At 32.6% G+C, this 25,515-nt stretch overlaps 1 protein-coding gene across 4 annotated transcripts in view; it reads right to left on the bottom strand.

The window, feature by feature from the left end:
- The window catches only part of LOC105832993 (acetylcholine receptor subunit alpha-like), an 89,613-nt gene that overhangs the window by 57,712 nt on the left and 6,386 nt on the right, over positions 1 to 25,515 (bottom strand). For all 4 annotated transcript variants that reach the window (XM_012674367.3, XM_012674369.3, XM_012674368.3 and 1 more), the window contains exon 2: positions 14,356 to 14,413. The gene's annotated coding sequence lies outside the window, so the exon portion shown is untranslated. The remainder of the gene's footprint in view (positions 1 to 14,355; positions 14,414 to 25,515) is intronic.

Genomic DNA, 25,515 nt, shown 5'->3' with positions numbered 1-25,515 from the left:
ACAAAGAGAATGACGGGGTCGATAAAAAGAGATGAGGAAACGAACGAGAAAACTAATTATCTCTTTGTGCAATGTGCAAAATAGAGACGATTGTGAAGCGTGCATGCAAACCTCACACAATAGGGGAGGGAGAGGGGGAGAGGAGGGAGAGAGAGAGATTAATAAAAAAATAAAATCAAATCATAAACAATAAAAAGTCGTGTTCCATGCCGGAAATTTCGTATGCGAAGTCGAAAAAGGTAAAAAGACAAACAGAAGTGTTAAAAAAAGTGAGAACAAATAGGGATTATAATTCTATCTCCGCTTCTTTCGAGATCCCTTGGGATTGTAATTTCTCTCTTTCGCGGCAATCTCACTTCGGAGCTCGAAAGTCTGCTTAACTCTCAGCGATCTTGTTCTTTATTCACACTTTCGTCAGAATTTTTCCGTTGCAAACGTCGTTTGCGTTTTATCCATCTCGTGAATTTAGCTTCATCGGCGTTGTTGGATGTTTAAAGAAAAAAACCGTAAAAATAGCGAATTGTTATGTTGCTCGCATTTAAAAGTGGAAGCTTGATTTATGTTTCACTGCACAAAAATTAATAATTTTCTCTCTCTTTTTCTCTCTCGCTTTATTTCTTCTTTTTTCCAAAAAATTGGGTACTTTTCAGGTACTTTTCCAGCAATTTTTCCAAGTCGAAAGGACCCGTTTTCTCTCCCAGGTATCACACTTAAATTGTCGAAAGCTTCTTTAACAGCGACTGAAGCTTACTGATAGGCTTCTTGAACCAGGCTCGATTGCTCCGATCTTCTTTGTCGCGATAATGACTTTCCACCTACTCTTCCCGGCGTTACGACGCTTACCTACGCGCGGCACTTCTATCCAACGCCATTTTTTTGCCCTCTACGAATTTTTTAGCACCCCTCAAGTAACCTAATTCTTTCATCATGGATCTTCGCTTTGCAACCTAACGCGCCCTCGCTTCATCGATCTCACGTTTTTCCCTTCTTTTTACGTTATGTGAAATGCTTGCACGGATTTGATTAAAGATTGAATAAATGATCAACAACGACGGTTTGACAAACTGTATGTTCATAGGAAAATTTTCAACATGATCAAATCTCCTAGGAGAAAATAAGTTTTCCTAAGTTTGTTGATATATCACTCTATTCGTATCTGATGACTTCAATCTTACATATCCTTTATCCTTTTACATCCAGAATAAATATATCGTAGTACATTTAAAAAACCCATATTTTTAGTAAATGCTAAATTAATAGTCAAATATGATTAATTTTAAAAAGACTAGTTTAAATTCTAACAAAAAATATTATAATAAATTTTATAAAATATAAAAAATTTGCATAAAAAGACAGAGAGAGAGAGAGAGAGAGAGAGAGAGAGAGAGAGAGAGAGAGAGAGAGAGAAATCCAAAATTTTTCAAATTAATCATAAAACATGTTGAATAACATTCAAATATTCATCAGTAACGACAAGAGTAAAGTATTCTTTGTGATTCTGAGAAAATAAATAATACCAACAAATCAATACAGTAAAAACTTTAATCAGAAAGTTTCTCAATATAAAGTTAATACAAACTTACATTAAAAATTAAAGATATTTATGTGATTCTTCGCATCTGCTACATTGAAACTCATATTGAATTTTTATATTTTGATACTATTTATGTATTCAGTAATTCAAAAACTTTTAAAAATAATAAAACTGGATGATTCTTTTCTTGAGAAAAGTTATTACACAGATACAAAAGAACTCAAGAGAAAAAAATCACTTATAACATTGCAATTTAATAAGAAAAATTTTCCACAGATTGTAATAATTTTTGCAACTTTCAAATAATTTAATAGTAAATTAATTCCCCCAAACATGTACACGATTATCCCTTGAGAAAAAAACTTTCCTCGTGATTCACCCATAATCATCTTCCGCAATTGTCTTCGGTTATTTGAGTTTTTAGTATGAAAATAACGTTTTGGGAATCAAAGTGTATTAGACTTGGAAGGAAAAAGGAAAAAGAATTTTTGCTACGACATGACAAGAGTAAGCATGGGTAAGACTTGAGGCCCTAAAAGGTACAAGGCAGTATTCTTGGGAGGGAGATCCCGAAAGCTACAACACGCTGACAAATTGAGTTTTAGACCTGGCCGGCCGTGTTCTTCTATTCCGATGGATTTTTCCCACGGGTCAATGGGCATGATTTCTCCCGCTCGATCCTCTCTCTCTCTTTCTCTCTCTCTCTCTCTCTCTCTCTCTCTTTCTCTTTCTCTCTCTCTACGGGATACTACAGTACCATATATACCATCTTTCCGCCCTTTAGCGGCTCTTCTCGAGGGAAAACGATGGTCACTTTTCTCGGTATCGTCTGATAAGTCATATTGTTAAATGGAACATGATAGAACATAATGATCCGCTTCCATCTCCAAGCCACGTAATGTGATATCGTAAAAGTGGAAATTTAGAGTATGCACACCGGTGAATTACCACCCGAGAATTATCCATGAATTGTATAAGTTGTGACATTTAAAGAATAGCGGGTTTATAGTCCTAAAACTTGGCCTATTTTTTAAATAAACTACTGCAAAACACGCGTGGAAGTATAACTACAAAGAAATAAGTCTTTGGCAACAGAGCTAAGGGAGTTAAAGAAGCAAAAAGTAAATATTGAAATTTTAATTTCAAGATTTCCATTTCAAAATGTCTTCTCATCAAAATCAAATAATTATATTACACTTGCAAGCATTAATTGATCATTGGTTTTGTAAAATAATATCGTTATCATTTTTTTAACTTTTTAAAAATTCCTGGTGTATTCGTCACAGAAAAAGTCTGATGATTAAATCAATTCTATCATCGTCATTATTTCATTAAGGCGGAAGCGCGCTCGTTTTTCTCGTTTTAAGCCGGTCCCGAGCGGGGCTAATAAAATCTCCGGTGAAAACGTGCGAGCATCACAAAGCCGAGGGTCTATGATTCTGGTCTAAAAGAGTCACGTTCTGTTGGCAGCTACGACCGGAGTAACTTTATCTTGTCCTATGCCGGTTAGATGGCGGTCATCAAGATCCGTACAGATTCGCCTCGGTAGCGCGATAACAAGATGAACTTTCGGCCGCTGGGCCAGATAGTTGGAGTGATACATAGATCATTAGGGAGCTCTGCGTCGCTCGTTATCCTACCTGGTTATCATCGACTCGCCGATAATATCGTAGCCTTCGCGCTTGTCGCGATGAAACGAATAGAAATTTCATGAAAAGATAAACGAATAATCGCTCGGGTAGTTGCCGCTAGCGGCAACACGGCTTAGTCTCGATGTCGATGAAATATCTATACCTTTAGAAGTGAATTTGTGAACAAGGTTCACCCACAAGATCCAAACTCCGAAACATTGTTGAATCTGTACCGGCGTAAATTCCAGCTTAGCTCGTACTACTACTACTCGATGAAGTAGATCGTAGAACGTAAATGTTCGAAACTTGTGCGAAAACGCACCACAAGGTAGATGTCATTACACATCCTCATTTTCCGTCGCTTAAACTTGCCATTTCTCACTCATTATTAAAATATGCTCTTTTAAACTTTAGAAATGTAATTAGAAGAATGTAATTAATAGAATTAATTTCTTATATGTATGAGATACACATTTTTTATTATAAAAATAATATATAAACAGAAAATTACAGAATAATATACAGGATGAAAGGCGAGCATCGTGCAAAACTTAGGAAGTTAAACAGCATCGCTATGAACGTAAAAGTCCACCATAATTTTTGGATATCTCCGATCATAGCCTTTCACCCTGTATATACGTATACAGTATATCACTATAAAAGAATTGCGTGAAATTACACCTATTATAGTAGGTATATAATAATTTTGAAACTCACTATAATAGATGTAAATTTCGCGTGTTTATAATTTTGTATTTAAATTTTGCAATAATCCCTTTATTTGTTTTTTACATCTGTGTATACACACTGTAAACAATTTATTGCAAATTAAATTATTTTTACTTGTGTACTGCAAACACGAGAAAATTTTCACCAATTATATATAATGGATCTCAAAATTATTCACTATAGTAAGTGTATTTTTACACAAATTTCTTACAGTGTACACATGTGTACACAGTGTATACATACGAAAATATATATTTAGATATATCTTCAGATGAAATACGAGTTTCAAAGAAACGATAACAAAAGCGGTTAATTTTTCTAATTATACTCGAACTATAAGGAAAGTTTCTTTCATTTATCAATCGTGATGAAGTTTTGCTGAATGTCGAAACTTTGGTCGTGCTTCTGGCTCGTTCAAAAACTCTCGAGACTCCATTATGATGAATAAATGTTCTCGATACGGAGATTAATTACTCTCGAGATGTGCAAAAGTTTTTCAAAAGTTTTTTTTTTTTTCATCAAAGTCAGATAACTCATCAGAATTTTAAAAATTTACTAAAATATTTGTGAAATTTAATTAGTTAACGAAATATCATTTACTTAATTTCCCACCCTATTCTTTTTCGTCTGTTAATTTAAGTTTTAGTGCGTCTTATTGATAACATACACATTTTTAAATATTGATGTTAAAATTATATAAATTAGTAAAAAGATTGTAGCAAGTAATGATCGAAACGATCCAGTTCAGAATTTCAAAGCAATCAAAGAATCTGAAATTAATAAGACGAGATGTTTCGGGACTCCATACACAGGGTACATAGTGATATATTGTTACTCGTAAAAAGGCAATTGCGATTTACATGCATAATTTCTATCAAACGGTACTTCGCGGCTGAACTCTCCTCCACGAAATTCACCGGGGAAAGTTAAAAGTCTTCCTCGATCTTTCCGCGTCATCCCTTCTCTTCCTTTCGCCGTCGAAAGATTTTTTCTCTTCATAGGGAAAATAACGGAGAACAACCCGGTCGAGTAGCAAAGCGTACAACGCTGCCAGCCGCTGCGTTCGCGGAACTTTTGCAACGCCATTTCGTCCGACTAAACTTCAACGGGATTTTCATAAAGCCCAACGTAGGGCCGAGAACATGCCGGTGATTCGCAGGACGGGAGGGGGAGGAGGAAGAGACGGGCACGGGGGATGGCGCGGAGCAACGAAATGGAAGGGAAACTTCGCTATCCATGCCGTGAAAACTCACGGGGTGAGTTATCTCTTTCCTCCCTCCCTCCCTCCCTCCCTCTCTCTCTCTCTTTCTCTTTCTCGGCCTCGTCTTGGTCGCATCGCGATTCCCTTCGCGTATCAAAAAGCGAAAAAATCTTAGCAACTAGCAGTTTACGATCCAATTCTACGAAGTTTATGTATCGTTAGCTAGCAAGAAAGTTGAGATATCGAACAACGTGCCTCCTGAAATTGAGATGCACGATCGAACGAAGGCTTAAATAAAATCAGGTCGTATCAAATACAAGTTTTCGACAGACGAGACTTTTAATGTTTCAATAGCTGTAAATCACCGCCGGATTCCGGAGCGGGTAACATAGATCTTTATTTCACCTTCGAATGCCTTTTATAACGTGGCATGAAAGATATAAATTTAATATCGTAACTCAAGAGATATGATGATTTATTCTCTGAAAAGAATATATTTGCTGATCAAAGAATATATTTGCAGAAATTAGTGACTTAAACAGATTAGACAATAAGAAATAATACGTATTGATTACGTATATTATCAAGAGTTAATTAATTCGTCTAACGACCGTACAAATTCATTAATGACAAACAAAAAAAACATTTCAGTTCAAAATTAGGACTTTTCTCTCGGTGGATACAAAGTCAAAGTAAATATAATCAATCAAAAATATATGAATCAGATCAGATAAAAAGTTTCTGATTTTGTTTAATTTTGACTTTGTATCAACTGAAGAGAATCCCAATTTTTTAATTGAATTTTGTTGAGAAAGATCAAAGTAAAACGTACATTTGCTCGTTCGTTTATCTTCGTTAATAAACTTTTATGGCCGCCGAACAAATCGACAGATTCTTGATTGGAAAAATTTGTTGTTTATTTTTTTCAACTATACGTACTAGTTTTTCTCGTCTGTCTTTTTGTCTATCAATTGCAAATTTTAGAGCCTTACTTTAATTTATTTTTTAAGTCGACTATTCACTGATTACTTCCTTAAATAGGATAATAGTTTAAACCTACTAAAGGGAAAAGAAGGCAATAAAAATTGCTTATGGTGCAATAATCTTTTTAATTAGTTTTCTTCTCTCATATTTGTTTAGCTTCCTAAATTCAACGTAATGAGAAGATGAATAATGCAAACAGAAAAGAGGTCGATAATAAAGGAGGTTCTAGGTGATACTATGAATCGAACCTGCGATCCACAGAATCTAGACGCCATCCATCTACGTCGTCGGGGACAACTCGTTCAGCATATCAATCGTCTTTCTCGTGACGAATGGCACAACGAACCGAAAAATATGGCTCCTTATCATTCTTTTCTCTTACTTTTCTTCTTTTTCTTTCTCTCTCTTTCTCTTTTTCTCTCCATCCCTTTCTTTCTCCCTTTTTACAATAAACAAACTTAGTGCCGTCACTGCTGATGATTATAACGAACATTCATTCACAAACATATAATTGTTTTCTTAAATAAAGAAAGATTTGAAAAAAAAAATAAATCGTACATTATATCGAAGGCTTTTCAAATTTTTTTAAAATTCAATGAGGAAAATAAGAAGGTATTCTTGCTTTCAGTATTTTTTGCCTTTTTGGGGAAATTTTTCTGAAAAAAGTGTAAAAGATATAAACTCGAAATTATTTAATACATTTATTCTATATTTTCTATAATATTTGAACATTTTCTTTATAAAATTTTGTCAAATATTGAACAAGTTTTTTGCAATTATTTATAAATCTGTATAAAGGTGCTAAAAAACTACTGGTTCATTACTATCATGTTTCAAGATGTTTCAAATGTAAATCTGAAATAAGAAATTAAAAAAAAATTCTTCAATTATATCAATATTGTTCTTATCTGATCTATGACAAGATTAATTTTTACAGAAATGCAATTTTTTAAAAATTTATCTTTTTTCGAGACTTTCTTACTAAAAAAAATTAAAATGTTAAAATTTTTTTTTATTTTTATCAGATGAGGAAGAAACATGTAAATATTTGTTACAAATTTTGAATCGGATTAAACTAGATGAGTTATAGTGACAATAGTTTGTAAAAATGTTTGAAAAAACGTGTTTGAAAGTTGACGTTAAAAATAAAAATTTTGTAAGCCTCTTACTTGTAATCTCTGTTCCTCTCTCTCTCTCTCTCCCTCTTTCAAGTTTAAACTATTAAAAAATGTTTAATATAATTAACTTTTTGAAGTGCAAAAGCAAAAATACCGCTTTAATTCCAAGGAAATGTAATTTTGTCAAAAATTTTATATCCATTTCTATTCTTTTTCTTTGGATATCAATTACAAGTAATCAAAACCAATTATATATATGTATATATATATATATATATATATATATATATATATATATATATATATATATATTCAAAACTTATGCATTCAATAAAATAACTATTAAAAAAAAAATGTCAACGTATGTCTGTTTATTAGAAAAAATATATGAATAAAAAAACAATAATAAAATATTTTAATGTTTCAGAATATTTTTTGAATAATATACAAAAGATATGGTCGAGATTTCAATATCGTTCACCACTAATTTCGCGTGCTACATGAGAGAAATTGTCTTCCCTACATTTCCTTCAATTATTTCGAGCGGTTACCACTATTACCATACACAGAGACAATCGATTTGCCTGAAAAGCGCACGATTCATCGCACGAGTTATCGCTTCCGCGATGATCCTGTTTCTGTTTCCAATTTCCTTTCTGTCGTGCCGAATCTGGAACACCGCTCTTCTTTCGTTCATAAAGTTTCAATAAAATTCGTCCAGGCTAAACGAACGCCCTCCGCCCTTGCCTCTCCCCCTTGCTCGTCCAGCTCGCTCCCCGAAACAAATTACCTCTGTAGGCGTTCAAACTACCGAAAGCTATTACGCGGCTTCACCAGTTGAAATTCTCGACGAAATGTAGTCCTAAACGGCTCGATTCCGCGGATAGAGGAGGGACATAGTCAGCCAACCATGCACCGGATCGTCGCTTTAACTCGCGCGTTTAACGAAGCGATACGAGATCTTCATCGAGGTCTTCACGACGGGGAGTGTCGGATGAAACATCACAAGCGATACAAAGTTCGGGAAGTTGGGACAATCGAGAAAATATAAGGTATAATATATCACGCTAATATAGTGTTGTTTACGATATATAATACTTTAATGCATACAGACATTATATGAAAAATAAATCTTTTAAAAGCACTTATAATACTAGAATAATGTCGTCAATAATCTTAGCAAATAAATCTACATTCAGTCATTAGAATTGCAACGCCATTAAAAACAAATCTTGAAATTATGGAAATCAAATATTCAGACATTTATTGAACGTTAATTTTTTATTCTCTCTCTAAAACAAATAGTATATAATAATAAAAGTTCGTATATTATCGATAATATATGTTTAGGTTGAATGTAAATATATCGTCAAGAGTAATATAAAGTTATATATTTTCAGTCATTATTTAATATTAACGCTGCAATTATAAAATAAAATTCTTTCAGAAATTACGTATGTATAAGAAAAAGCAAGATTTTTAAGAATTTATCAGGAATATAAATAAGTTAGAAAAAAATAATCACATTATAAATATCGTCCATCTAAATCATTTAATGATGAAAGATTATTGAGCCTCTTCAAATTGTGCTTGTATAATTCAGAGAATTTTAATAAATAAATTTCTCAAGTATCGAACGTAATACTAGATGTTAGAATAAGATTGCCGAGAACTAGCTCGTTAGTTTCTTGTTTGAATCTATTGCGGACGCAACCAGGCCAGAGCTCTTTGTAAGCACATCTGAATGAGAAAGTTCTACGGCCGATCTTTACGCGCTCCATTCTCGAGGAGGAAAGTTCGATCCTGCGATGGATCTTAGTGGAAAACTATCTTCTTAAAATTTTTTTTGCTGAAATTTCATTCTAATCGGTTTTTGTTATAAAAATGCATATATCAGAAATATAAGTGCGAAGAAGATAAACTCGATCGTCATATAATTGTAAAATAAAAAAAAAAACAATCTCTACAAGCTTTCTACAGTTACAGTCTAATATAGATTTGTAAAGCTTCCGTGATTCCATTCCATTTTCTAAGTATGAATTTCAGACAGTTTTACAATCAGATATCCAATTTTCTTACGAATGAGCTCACGACAGAGAAATAAAATAAAACAACGTCAAAAAAATAAATGTATGAGTTATAATTCTCGCATGTAAACAATAATTTTGTTTTTTTTACATATAGATTGCTTATATCTTATTTATTTAACCACGAGTGAGATACAAACACGATACCCTGAAAAGGTTCTGCGCCCTTATTTCTTTCTATACCATGAAAAGAATCAGAAAGAACCTTGCAAAGAATGGAATCAGAAAGATTTCTGAAATATTCTGAAACTCTTTCAGAACTTTTTTTTTATTATTAACCATCGTGTGTTGTATTCCGCCGAACAACGTAGTTTCTTTTAATCCACGTAAAAAGAAAAAAGAAATTCCAAGAGTGTGGCGTGTTCCACGCTTCGATCCAGATACCGCGTGCGCGCGATATTTTGTTTAAAAATCGGAAGCACGTACACAGTGGCGAGAGCGTTAGATGTCGGGCGGCATGCAAAGCTCTCACGTTCGCGAGAATCCTCCGGGGGGAGGGGGAGGGGGAGGAGCGCAAAGGTACAGAACGCTTTATATGAGCGTCGTTCTTTCTGACGTTTCTCGCGTGCCCGGGGATTACGAAGTGAAATTCGAACGGAACTAATTTGCCCCAGCTCCGAAGTCCCCGCGGAGAGTGTCTTCGGGATCCTCGGAGCTGCCTCAATGCTGCTAGTTACGGTATCGGTGACATAACTAATGCTCGCAGGTATACATCTTTGCGTCGCAGAGAAATTTACGGCGCCCCTCAACCTTTATCATCGACAACGTCGATCTCGATTACCCCGACGAATTTTGGTACGTATCCTCTCTCACCCTTTTTTTCCTCTCTTTCCTCTTCCACATTCGCGGATCTTATCACCTGCCTATCTCTTATTCCTTTCATGGTGTGATGTTATTCGCAATTTACATTGTAGAGGGATGGGAAGAGTGCAGTGAGGTGACGTTAAACATTAATAATCATCTGTGCAGAGGAGATATGGTATATGAAACTTTAACGCGATTTATCCCTGTTTCACTTTTCATCTTCGGGACTCTTGCCCCCCCCCCCCCCCCCGTTTAAATTAAAAACCAACTGCGCGCGGTTGTTGTCTGCATGGGATTTGCGCAGGGTTTATAATACGTAATATACGTATGTTTATCCTTTTATTCGATGTTGTTTTACTCGTCTCTTTGCTACCGCGAGAGTTTATTCGCAAGAAAATTGAAGGAACTTACTTCCGAACCTTTTCAAATCCATATTTAAAAAATGGAAATCACGGAGCTTTCCATGGAGCTTCGTGACGCGTAATCTCCACGGAAAATGGAGATCGTGCTTTTTTCATTTTTAAAAAATACAGATTTAAGACCGGATTTGTTTCCTACAAAAATTGTGTGTTACAAAGTTTCTTTTTTCAATTATGGCAAATGATTCTTTTTCAAAAGTAAATTCATACCCTTTCATATCGCAACGCGAATGATTTCACGTTTTTGTATCGCAAGTAGAATCATTTCTTTCTGCTGCGACGATAGTATTTAAACATTAGATGGCGCAGACTGCGACTGCATACTTTCTTCAATTTTTGAGTGGACTAGACACCATATGTTATAATCTCAAGGGATGAAAATGTGTGTGTGTGTATGTGCTTGTACAAATACACGCAGAGAGAGAGAGAGAGAGAGAGAGAGAGAGAGAGAGAAGAAAAATGGGGGAGGGGTCTCACGGCCTATTTTATGTATTTTCACTCTTGTGCCGCAGCTTTTGTCGTTCCCTTTTCATCGCACCGTCCGCAGATTCAGGTCAGCCTCGGTCGTTGCTTTTGCAGCAGTGAACATCTCACCCCTCGCGGCCTCTTTAACCCTTTTGCTATTCGACTACCCCGTCGCAAACTTGCGTTCGTTGCACTCTAGACGCAGTTAGCGCATCGCAGTCGACCGGAAACGCGCCAACTTATTTGCGCGTGCGATAAAAAAACTATATAAGAATTATCTTTTCCGCATTTTATATCGTAAAATCGAGTAGTTGATAGTTAAATATATAGAACTGTCGAGAGACACAGTAGCCAAAAATATATTTTATATTATATATAACACACAATTTTACTTTCTAATTTTCAAATTAAATCTTAACAAATATCTATGTATTGTATTTTTCTCGAAACTTAAAATATTGTAAAAGTATATTTTATGCACACATATGCATGCGCATGTAATATTATTTATTTTAATTAATACTAATTTTAAAATTATTTTGTAATTTAAAATCTCTGCATAAATTAATTTTTAATAGTAATTAGTAAAATTATACATAATAAAATTTTTTATTCTTAGAATAGAGAAGTAAAAATTTAGTAGAATTAAAAATTTTACTATGATTTAATAATATTAATTTGCATATATGTAATTGAAATTTTTTTCATTCTTTCCAACGTTGACTGGTTTTCTGGCAGTGCTTATTTTATATTGCAAACAGTTATTACATTGTACATTTTAATATTAAAAAAAAATTAACTACTACTAGTAAGCAATTGTATTCGTGATTGAAAATTCTATTTGTTTTTGAAGATTGAAATAAATTATAGCACACTCATTATAAATACCAGCGCGTGTTACTTTATATCCCCAAACAGCTGTCATTATGAAAATTGTATATTTTGACAGTTTAATAAGCGTTAACAGTTCATAATTGTGCGAGCAATTTTATTAAGGTCGAGTTTAATTGCAGTATTGATATTGATTCGATAGTATGATTATATGTTGTTACACATATTCATTTGCATTATTGCATTGTTAAACATTACCGTATCTTTGATGTGGTAATATTATCCGCAAGTAAAATCAGTTATTCAGCTTTTTATAATCAAAATGTATAAGTAATGGAAATTAAATCTTATTTTATGGTGACGTAATCTATACAATATCTTTAAATCAATCATGATCTAAAAACAAATAATTAAATAACAAAAATTAGTATCAATCATAACATAAACTGTGAATATTAGCCAAATAATCCTTTTATTCAAATATAATCATTTTGCGCGTGCAGAAAAAATTTTCCCAATATCAATATTTAATTTATCGGTTATAACTCTATGTACATTTAATTAATTCACAATTTTAAAACTATATACACAAGATATTTTATTCGATTATTTTGTTTTATTTTATAGAATATTTTATTTTTATATCAGCGGTGTGATCACATTTTTCGATATATAGTCATCAATATTGTATAAAAATATAAAAGTCTAAAATATTTATTTAAAAACTTCTGTGCGAAAAAAAAAAATATGTATTATAATTTTGTGTAAGTACGTCTGTGTAACTTAATTTTAGTAAATTTGAAATAATTATTTCTCACATAAAAATATATAACACACACATCCAATAATGTTTATGTTAATAACATCATTAATATTTAGTGATAATATTGTTAAAATATTATTATAATATTGTTAAAATCCATTATATATCCGTGTATACTAAAAAAAAAATGACGTGTGTTTTGTCACAAACCAATGATTTTAATAAAAAAATTATTAATTATTATTATATTTGGCAAAGAATTCATTTGAAGAATTTTAAAATATTTTAGTACTGATATCTTGAATCTTATTAGATCCATGAGAATTCTTAGCAAAGAACGAGCCATGACTGGCAAGTGACTATCGCATCATATCTTCGTTATTTCGTAGTTATTATCAATTATTATTCCTACCCGACGTGCACGACATTCAATTTTACGAGCCATTAGACATAAAGTTCTCCGAAGCGTATTCCGTTCTCGCAGTTCTGGTTTAAACGCGCCTTGGGATGTTGGAAAAATGCGATCGGTTACGACAAGAGACAAGATCTCAAGCCTAACTATTGTAATCATTCGTATCGCAATCTCTTTCGAAACATAAAAATTCCACATCTAATGCGACTTAATAATTTATTTACATAATCTTCGATTTGAAGTCGAATTTTCACTGACAAATATCTCCTCGAGATTTATTCGAAAGTTTTCAATTAATCCTTAATTCGATATCTTTCTGAATCAAATAAAGATTAAAATTTTATGATCTGTTTGAACTTAAGTTTGAGTCAAGTCCTTCATTTTCAGTTGCTTATAACTTTAGAATTATTAATCCTTCCTTCTCCTTTCTATTAAGAAATTGTTCACTTTAAATTTAGCACAGAATTTGCAAATAAAATATCTCTTTCTCTCTTTTTTTCCCGATATTGAAAATATCTTGATACTTAAAATACATTTTTAAAAGGATATTATGTAAATATATATATTTAAAAAACATTTCCAAAAAACTTATCTCAAAGAGCTCATCTCAAAAAGTTCAATACTTGAGTATTGAAGCAACAACTTAGCAACGGAAGATTTTAGTTTTAAAAATTTCACATTTCAATCAATAGAAAATTAATTACGTCACTTCGGAATTATTATTACGTGTCGCACTCATACAGGCAGACACAGACGCAAACGCACACACCGACGAGACGTGACACAGCAGTCGCATAATTCCTCCTGTCGCCGGTATTGTTTACCAACTGAAAGGTAGAATTGTTATAATAAATTAATTGGCGCTGTTGGCGCCGGTTATTGCCGTAACCCGGCTCGTTATAACGCGACGTATTGTCGTTACGCTTGCAATTACGGAGCTTAACGCCATGGAACTCGTCGTCCTTACGTATGAATTAGCATATCGTTATCTTTGCTGCGTGCTATAATTAATTTAATTCGCGTGATCTCCGGATTTACCAATCTTCAAGCGGAATTCTATCTCGATAAAAATAATTTTTATCTTGTTATTCCTTAGCGTCATTTATTATTATTACTATTTATTATTTATTTATTTTAATTTCAGCTTACTTTAATTCAACAGAATGGTGCATTTATTTTTAATTCATTTTGCAGAGAAACATTTTATTACTATTTATAAGCATAATGAATTTCTCGAGAAGATTTGCACGTAAAAGCGAAATTTCTTGCTTGCACAAACATGGTCCGTGAAAGCTGCTTGCTACTTTCGTTGTTATTGGGCAATCGAGTTTATGAGTTAACCAGTGCAAAAAAGAATTAAGTGACGCAAAGACTTACCGTAGACAGCTGCCTTAGGGGCGTCTGGGCGAGAAGAGAATTTCTATTGGACGGTTCCCTGTAAAAGCAAATTGTATATGTTATCGTTCTATTATTATTCTCGTATCTCATATTTAAGTAGAATACTTTTTTTGTTTCATTTCTGAAACATCTTGTTCTTATCAGATAAATTAATATAAATAAATATTTAAAACGCTTCTTGTGATTTTGGCTTTTAGTGATATCATAATATCATTTTCTTACCATTTTATGTATAATTTTTCAAAAATGCTACATAAAATATTGGTCTATAAAATTTGTCTTATATATTAAAACATTTTATGCATGAATATTTACAAAAGAGTAATAGTAAGGATGATAATAAATATACAAAAGTCTTTTTTTTAGTATTTAGAAATGGTATAGAAGCTTAAACATTATAAATCTAACATGTAAAAAATTAATGCATTAATTTTATAGCGTTTCTGTAATACTTTAGATACTTTTTGCTGCTACACAAGTAATTGTTTATAAATAATATTTTTTAATCTTTTTAAATATGATATTTATAACCATGATTCATGTAGTCAGAATATTACTTGTTTAAAAAAATTTTCCACACAAAATTTGAATATTTATTTCTTTTCTGTATTTTCTTCGAATTTAAAAACATATCACTTATTTGCTACAAAATAACTAAAAATTAATTAAAGATAAGACTATTTAGTCATAGCTGAATCTTTACGTTAATAAAATGTATTTTGTATAATTTTATATACATTTTCGAGGTTATTAGTAATTTTATATTAAATCAGTTTTTATGAATCAATAATATTTACATCAAACAAATAATCTTTGTTACAAATAAGTAATATTCACTTATTTAATGTGAACAAGTTATTTGAAAAGTACTAATAATATAACATATTTACTCGTCAAAATTAAATAATTATTTCTATTAGCGCAGCTATGCAAACATCAAAAATTTCAAGTTTGAATATTTTAAAACATTAGTTTTGTAATATTTTTAAATACAATTTTTATGTAACGATTCGGTTTACTGATCACAGAGGAATAAATATACCATTAGCTCTCTACTCTCAGATTATGAATTCTCATCAGAATATTTTTTACAGACAACTAAAAAAAATAATATATATTAGCTATGTAAATGTTATATGATATATAAGTGATTTTTTAAATATTTTAATACATTAGTAGTATTATAAAATTGATAAAAAAAAATTTGATTTGAATAATTCGAGCAAAAATTATTCAATATAATTAAAATCAATAAAAAAAAAAAGAAATATAAAAAATTGTTTTTAAGATAATATAAATTATTATTAAAAATACTAAAAATAAAATTCGTATATATGAAACTAATTGCCTTTCTCGAAATTTTCGTTTTCTAGATTAATATTCCATAATATTACAATAATAAAAAATTATCAACTTGTCTCTAATAAAATATAAATCTCTTTTTTATTCATACTACTGATTGTGAGTTTTAAATAATTCAAGTTTTTATTGCAATTTATAATCACAGAAAATGCAAAAATTAAGTTTTAAAATATTGCTGAAATTTAATACAATAAGTACAAAAAATTTTAACTATAAACATTTTTTCGATTTCCTTTTAATTCTCGCAAAAATTGCATACTTTTTATCATTCTGACTGGAAAAACTTTCTCAATTCGCATTAACGATATATGAGTGACAAGTATAAATGCGAAATAAATGGAAAATGAGATTATCATCCACGTAAAAGTAGCGTAAGACTCGATGAAATACAAATACATTCACATACACCTTTGATGCGACGGTCGAAGTGTTAATAAAGTGGTAAACCGTAAAGGGATGCATCAAACATGGGGCTAATGGCCGGTAAAACTGCGACAGTAATACTGCACGAACGTAGCAGAGTTGGCCGGCGTGTTCTCGATGAAACATAAATCATAACACGACGTCCGCGAAGACCATTGCCGGGGCGGTTTTGCGTCAATTATTCTTGTTGCGCCCGCGCTGTCGCCTAAGAGCAGTTATTAAACTTTTCCTTTGCCGCTCATTACCTCAACGCGTTCTTTATTTTTTTTTGTTGTCGAATACTACCAACAGTAAAAGTTGGTTCAAATCGTGTAAAGAACTATGTATTTATTTAGAAATTTTTTCAAACAATAGGTTATTACACAATGGATTATTATATGAAATTATAACGTTAATTTTAATTTTAATAAGGTATTATCGTGAGCACAAAAAGCATTTTTGTGCATAATTAAAAAATAAGTGGATGAAAGAGAGATATTGCAAAAGATTGTTTCTATGGAAATTACATAGGATATTGTTTATACTGCAAGAGATTGTTTCTATGAAAATTACATAGGGCAAATTGTATGTATGTATATGTGTGCATAATGCCTGGAGGAATAGCAAACATTTTTAATAAGTAAATATTACATGCGCCTTTTTATACATGCAATTTTAATCGATATAAGAAAAATTTGAAAAGTCTGATGGCGTTTTCGACCGGGCAAAACCGGGCTAGGTTAAACCGTCTCAAATTCTTTTTCTTCTAGAACTGGCCAATCACAGTTATTCCATTCTTCAGAAGAATGACTGTGATTGATCTTATATGATGTTATTAATCGCTCCCGGAGCGATTAATCCAAGACCGGTCAAAAATGCTATGACTAAAAGATAGAAGAGATTTTTGTAGTAGTGAAAACATTACAAGATTATAATTTTGATTATTTAGATGTGCAATTATTATTATATAAAATATTCATGTTTTATCAGACACATTTAGCAAGAGGTCTATTCGTGCAATTGTCAGTGAGAAAAAGAAGGGCACTGATCATATTCTACACAAAATCATTGTACACGATTAGAATATTCTACACAAATATATGGTACACAAAAAATTGTGAAAGAACTGTGCACAAGAATTATCCTTGAATTAAAAATTACACAGATATAGTGTGCGTAGAAAAACTGTCTACTATACAGTTTTTCTATGCACAATATATCCGTGTGCAATTTTTAATTCAAGGATAATTCTTGTACACAATTTTTTTACGTACAATTGTTTGTGTACAGTATATTTGGGTAGAATATTCTGATCGTGTACAATTATTTTGTGTAGAATATGATCAGTGCCAAAAGAAGTGAATTAGAGAGAATATCAGGTCACAGCAGTCAGGTCAAATCTTGTGGACATTCTATATTCATGACATATACATGTTATGTATCTGAACGTGATAATATATTCAACGTTTAAGGCAGGTAACATGATATTTTTCAGCGTATAAAGCCACATGAGATCGATATTTTTCATTTGCTCTTATATCACTATCAAAAATATGCTCCACGACGGAACAAGAGAGCGTTTTTCACAGATTTACACGCAGATACGTCGAGACGCAACGAGATGTAACGTATACAAAGAACAAGAGATAAGTATAGGGTGTTTATCTTAAGTTCTCTCAAGCAGCGTTATCTTCAATAACTTTCTAAAAAGAAAAAGAGATTTCATACTATTTTGTAAAAGAAAAGTTCTGTAATAACAGAGAGAGAGAGAGAGAGAGAGAGAGAGAGAGAGAGAGAGAGAGAGAGAGAGAGAATGTATCGTTAACACGATTAAAAAGTAAAACGCAATAATAAACCTTTTACAACATGTCCTTGTATTATATACGAGCGTACGGAGAAAATATTATGGATAAATATTGCACTATAAAGTCTTCGTTATCGCGGATATTACGACAGAAATTACAACATTTCTATTCAACCGTGTTACATCTTTACAAAAGAATGATTGTAATTTTTCGAATATTATAATGTATAATTTGAAACAAAAAACTTTTTAACTTGTGTGAAGTTGATTTTAAATAAATTATCTTACGGCAAGAAGTTTTACTGTTGTCTAATAAAAGTTGCAAAAAATGAATACAATAATCCTTTAAAAACAACGAAATTAAATTCCGTTTGTCCGTTCAGATTAACATATTTACAACATTTACAACATTTTTAAATATATATTGTGATTTTTTTTTATTAAAGTGATGGTAAAAATGCTCATATAAAGTTAATCAATTTTTCCTGAAGTAAATACTCTACAATATCGCAATACTCCTGCTTTATTTCAAAATATATAGTTTTTATATAATTTGTTCTACAATATTTCCTCCATGCACGACGGATTGGTTACATGTCGTTAAAAAGCGTGTCGCTGTCACAATGACTGATATGAACGATCCGAATGAGTTTACGGATATATCCACGTGCCACGGAACCGATGGTCACTGACACAAAACTCACTGGAAAATCTCTCGTCACGTATTTCCCGCCACGGCCCGTTATTGAGGAGCTAAAACGAACCGCAAAGAATCTCCGGTGTTCCTTTGTGACCTGGTGGATTTATAAAGGAGCCGCAAAAGAGGTTCGCAGCCGCGATCTAATAAATATTAAATATCGGCCTCCCGACCGCCAACTGCTCGTCGCGCATTAATAAATTTCGAATTATATCGACGTGCGCGACAAATTTCGCCCATGCATTCATTATAGATAGACGTTTTAGAGAGAGAGTCCTTAATAATAAAGAGACCGATAGGTAATTGAGAGTGATCCTACCGCATACCCTAATGTTGCAATTTTACAGTCGCGGCCATTTCTCTGCTCTACGTTATTTGATTTGAACAACCGTAATAATAGAATTATTGCGGTCCTTTGTGCCGGATTGTTACGGTGGAAATGGAAGCCCGAAGATTAATATTAAATTCACCGTGGTAGAATATACGCGACCGTTATACATTTGTACTTATTTCTGTATACATAATCATGGGCTAATACAATTTGTCATTAAATTACACAACGAGAGAATTATCAACAAACAGAAGCAGCCAGACCGTACATTTTCATTCTCTCATAGATTTTCTGATTTCGCAAAATTTTATTTACGGTTATATAAAATATTTTTCTTACCCGTCATGATTAATATTTATTTCTATTCATGATTTATAGAACACAATATTAAATTTTTCAAGGCACAAAGTAAGAAAATCGTTCTTTTGCCTTAGAATTTTGTTCTCATTTTTATGGCCGTCGCTTTGCTAAAACAGTCGCGGCAGATAAAAGATAAACGAGACTTGACATGAGAATGACAAAAGAATGTCTATCGCACTTTTCTCCGAAAGCTTCAAGCCCCGGTTTCTTCTCTCCCGTGGCTCCCTCAAACATCTTGGGAGCTCCCTGAAAACTTCAGACTTCGCATCAACCGGGACTGAATTATCCAAAACAAAATTTTCACTGAAATCTATATAATATTTCTTTCAGGAGGTAATGTTAAAAAGTCTTTGTTGCCTGACAATTGTATGCGGCAATTTTTTCCTCGAAATAACATTTTCAATTTAGCACACGTACATCAGTTTTAAATAATGTATTAAGAAATATTAGTTTTTTTTTACCACAATTGCACGGCAAAAATTATTTTAGTAACTTTGTTATTGTTATATTTCGTTTGATTGAGTTTCGCGTTGATTCGTACTATGTATGTTATTTTATTTAATGTGCATTGTATTCGTTAAAAAGCACGTAGAGAGAAGAAAGTATATTATGACTTTTGTAGGCATTGACATATGACCACTTGTAATATGTTATTAGATAAGGAATTCTAGTGATTATTTATAAAATTCTTTGTTAGTAACCAGCAGTTAAGTAATACATAACAACTGATAATTTGTTGTGAGACATTTTTATTTTTAGCATTTTGAATTTTAAGCATTTTTTCAAGGTATATTTTAACGTTGAATTACTTCCTCATTTATTTTAAACTTGGGTGTATTACCACACGTATAATATTAGGTGTTTTTTTTAATTTTTTTATCTAACATTCTATTCGCGACTATACATTTCAAATTACACAAAAAAGTTAAACAATAACATGGAATTTTGTTAATTTAGTGTGCCCTAAAGCGTGCTGACGTCTATAACACGGCCTTTTTTCAAAATTTTCATATTGAAATAGTTATTGTAGTTCTACTATTAATTTATAGTTTATATTACATGTATTATACATTTTTAATACTGTGTATTCTATATATTGAAGAGATCATGTACATGCACATATATGGAAAAATATGTTGATAAATAAAAATGTAAAGTTTTTCATTAAAATTTAAAATATTAATTAATTATTAACGAAGTTATTGTACAAAATTTAAATAGACTATAATATCACTTTCTCTTTTATAAAAAAAAAAAAAAAATAATTATGTTCTCTCTTTTTTAAAGTATTTTGAAATATAAAATAAAGAGAAAATCTTGCATCATGAAACAATTTGTTACATGGATGATTTTTATAGAGGCGGTGTAACTTCAAATGGGGCAATTCCATCTTGGATATTGACAAGAGTTCCGGCATCTGGCAGCCCTTTGGGAAATAAAAGGAAATATTCGTCGATTATTGTAATTGGCATCTAAATAACCGAGGAAAACTTCGAGCTGTTAGAGACGCTGTTCTCGTTTAACGAGAGGTAAGGGGAAATTTGCTGACAAGAAAATTGCGTTGAGTGGCAAGTGGTAAGAGAAAGCGTTCGCCGACAAGTACTCCTCTCTTCCCCCCACCCCTCTCTCTCTCTCTCTCTCTCTCTCTCTCTTTTTCTCTCTTCAGACACTTTTATTATCCTTCTATATTGCTTTATGCAATTAGCGTCGTTATCGTCTTGTCGCAGAAAAACGTATAATCCCGCTTGCACTTACGCATACTCTCTCAAACTGTTCTCCGACCGACTTTGCAGAAACTAGAACACTCTTTCTTTCAAAACTCGTTTGAAAATAATATAAAACGATATCTCAATTAACTTGATCGTCAAATTTAATAATGATGTTACGAGCATTTTAAAAAATTATATTGAATCATTTCTAGCTTTAGTTTTATATGATTGTGTTTTAAAGTCCCACAACTGTATTAGTATGTCGTTCATGGAATTAAAAATATATTTAACAATTGATATAAAAATGTTATCGAGCACTAATTCGCTTTAAATTTTATATATTTTTTTGTCTATAATTATGTAGAAATAGAGTACATATTATATCTCCTCTAATAAGTTCTCTAGCCTTTCAAATTGGTTAAGATATACATCCCTTGACAAATTTCTATAACAAATTTCGCCTTTTCGTCGTCATTTCCAGTTTACCGTTCATTATCCGCGTTAGCGTTATCCGTGTAAATAGCGGTAATGTTAATCTCCGGTTAATGCTACGAGACTCCGGCGTGGGAAGCTGCCAAACGGAGGGGAATTTATCGATTCTCCCGTTCAGGCCTGTTGAAATAATAACAAAACGGAAATTCGCCCTTTAAACTATGCCGTCGTAACGAGAACGGAACATAGCGCGATGTGAGACGGGAGTGCAGAAAATGGAAACGACGGTGAGATAGAAAAGGAGGAAGTGAGCGCGCACGAGAGGGAGAGTTATCCGCCGGTTATCACATAATTTATTGCGACCTTTCAGGCAGCTCGCTAATGCACCTGAAGATACAGGATACTTGACCAGCTTCCTAACATACTCCTATACCCGATTCAAATTCTAGCCGGTATCGGAACGTGTAACAAAAGAGCCGCTTATCTTACAACTAAATTCCTTACAGGTCACCGATATTCCATTTTATTACGCTACATCTACATAATATATTGTCAGGATGCTGTATCGGATACTATAGATATAATAATTTATATACTGCGGATCAGATTGTTAAATATGCAGGACGTGCATCGTACTGCAAGGTAAGTCTCAAAGGGCAACTTTTTGAGTAATTTAAAGTCAATCTTTCCTCGGTGAAAATATCAAAGCGCCTCGATAGTTTCTAAGTTATAAAGCGACTAAAGACGGATAGTTTCTTCGCAAATTAAACTCGAAGAATATGAATAGATAAAGTCGAATTTTTCACTTCAATTCAAATGGATTTACTTTAACATAACTTTTAACTTTGAGCTCGGTTTCAAGATATTTAATACCGAAGGACAGAACGTTGATGAAACGAGATAACGTTCATTTAAATTCTTGTTTAAAAAAAAAAAAAAAAAAGATCGGTCCTAAATTTCGGACGTGTTTCACCCGAGCATAGAACCGAGAATAGCACGCAAGTTAACATGGACATAACACAAAATTTTACAAACGAATGTAAACTTGCTTGGAAATTTCAACTTAACTTTACACCATCAAAAACAGACAATTTGAAATTTGTTTATCTTTTCTTCAGAGGAATTTGACTCAAATTAATTCAGTTTAACAAGAATAAAAAGTTTTGCCGCAACATATTTTGTTTATATTTTATAATAGCAATTTTACTACTTAAGAAAAACATGAAGGGACATTAAAAAAAATGCTTTTCTGACAACAAGTATTTATTCTATATTTTTCCAGCTTAAACTCTTCGCACTAACAATTACTTTGCCTACATTTTGTGCTCTTAAATCTACGTACTATGCAAATCATTATGCGCATGTCACCGTACCTCGCATTTTGCACTGGAAAGCAGGACGCATCGCTTACGAGGTGTTTTAACAGCGGCGTATTACGCGGTTGTGGGTAGGGCGTGTTTGTTAATTGTACTTTACTTTGCGCGCTCGCTTAATTCCCGTCAACGTAATTCAATTGCGAAGATTGTTATTCCGCCATTACATGGCGGAGTTATTACAATTCGCTGAGTTGCGTTTATGTCCGTTGTTTACGTTTATCTGGCGATTGTATACGTGATAAATTTAAAGGTGAAGTCGCGTGAGCCCCGACAGCCATATTCTATACAAAATTAAATATTTAAAAAAATGGCGGCCACTCACGTACGTTCTGCAATTTTATAAGCGCACGGCTCGGTTGTTTTAACGCGTCCTTGAATTCGTGCATTTGAAAGTCGCGTTGAACGTCAAATTTACACGCGCGTTGAAAGTCAAATTTACATACATACTTTGGGAGGGGTTTAGAAGCCTTCTAAAGTTTCGATGTAATTTTTAATTCATTTGAAAAATGTTCCTCTCGATGTTCTTGAATATAAAACTTTCGAATTAGGCCATCGCGAATTTTTCATCGGTACTAATCGACTTTCGATGAAGCCAAAAAGCTCTTTGATGAGTATTATTATCGGATAACAGGCTGTCGCCTCTAACGATGACACTTTGCTTAGAGGGGAGAAAGGCGAAGGAGGACCCATCGTCACTTTCGAAGGTTGCGTCGATAAGCATATAAAAATTCTTGCTTGGGCTATTGGCTTTTCCCGAGGAAACCTGACTGCACGTTCGATACTCTTATCAGTCGCCGGTGTGTCTGCTTGCCGAGCATGAACTCGATTTTTCTACTAGTTAAGGGAACGTAAAGTACACACGATAGTCCACGCCGGCGTCGGAAGACTCAAAGTCATCGAGAGGAAATCAAACCCCCTCCCCCCCCCCCCGATATGAAATGAAGGTATAAAAGCTTGCGGCACGTCGAGTCGACATTTCGACCTATTATGTGCTAAACGAATATCTTTTTGCCAAGCTCAATGAAATTCCCTGATGCCTATGCGGAAAAACAGGAATTTCAACGATATCTTCTCGCTCAGGTCTTTTGTGCCCCTGAAATTGCATGACATTCTTTAGAAGTTCATCGGATAATATTGTGTACACGCCCTGACTATTCACGCCAAAAAGAAAATCGAAGAAGAAGAAGAGGGGAAGTACACGTTGGCTCGGACGAAAACACTATTTCGCCGGGAGGAAAAATTTATTCAAAGCGGAGGAACGGTAGAGCGAAGCAATTAACAATATACCTCGAGCGACATTAAGCATCGTTTTATTTTGACAAGCTAATAAGAGCGTAAAACAACACACTTTGCTCGAAGCCCTTTCGCCTATTTTTAAACGAAGAAATTAATTAAATAAAAACCACTCAAAAGTAAATAATAGAACTCACCGGTAAAGGATCGGGATCCAAGAGTGGAAAATGTTTATGCGGATGGTTTTAATTATACGTGTAAAATCTCCTGATCATATAGTGACAGTATGAAGTGGACAAAAAAATTAAATTTAAAGCGTACATTTGTGTAAATTCGTAATTTTCGAAATCCGAGAAGGCAAAAGCTTTTGCGAAGAGATTTCAGAGCTACCAAGTTTTGGTTTTAGCTTTTCACTCTGGTATTAATATCATTTGCGGTTTCGAGTTTAAATCGCAGTATTCGCATATGTTGCCCTATTAAAACACGTATAACACACTGATACAAGAGGTGGAAGTTTTAATCATTTCATTTGGACAGTACGTTTTCAGCACTTTCCTGAAAAGGCTGTTACTAATTCTGAGACTAACGGCGAAGCGCTTTATGGTCGACATTTCGCGCAAATGAAATCCCCACGAAATGACGCGGAGCACGAACCATATACGCATGTAATACTTGTGTGTTCAACGATAAGTATGTCAAACGAGATTTTTCTTCGAACGGGATTTAATCTTGTTAATTCTAAATAAAAATGGATATTACAGATACTAATTCTGCTGTTTTATCCCTATAAGTCTTAGCTGTATTAATACTGTTAATATGAGATACAGGGTTGTTACTGAGAAATAGAAAAAAATATTCTGTGAATTTTTCCGGTCACTTTTTGGAAAAATTTCCTAACTCGTTAAAAAAAAGTATTGGATAAAAATAAAGAAAAAATACTAAAAATTTTTATTATTTTAAACAAAAAGTACATGATAAAGAATAAATAAATAATAATAAAAAGATAAAACTAATTTTTATTTTATTTTTTAAAGCATTTTTTAAATTTGCAATCTCGCATTTTTAAAAGTAGAGCATTATTAACCTTTTCGTTTATTTCTGCAATTCTTTGAATTCTATTAAACATAATTTTAAATTTCTTAATTTTTAATTCTTTTAATTCATTAAATCGTCTTCTTTTTAAGTTTTTTTTTTTCCTTATTAATATTGTGTCTCTTCTGCTCTTTTAATGATTTGGAATATTCTTGATGAGGATTTTATACTTTAATTATTATTTTTTTATTAATTTAAATTTTAAATCATCTGCAGCTCGGACTGCATTGCTATTGTCTTTGTGTAATAATAAGCCGATCGATTGATTTTCGCGTACTGATTGACTTTAATATGTGAATATTTTATCTTAATTTTATGTGGGAATATTTAATTTTAGTTTT

This window comes from Monomorium pharaonis, chromosome 2 (genome assembly GCF_013373865.1).
Source record: "Monomorium pharaonis isolate MP-MQ-018 chromosome 2, ASM1337386v2, whole genome shotgun sequence".
NCBI classification, from domain to species: domain Eukaryota; kingdom Metazoa; phylum Arthropoda; class Insecta; order Hymenoptera; family Formicidae; genus Monomorium; species Monomorium pharaonis.
Note: the sequence above shows the minus strand (reverse complement) of the source record. Positions and strands in the feature narration are given on the sequence as shown.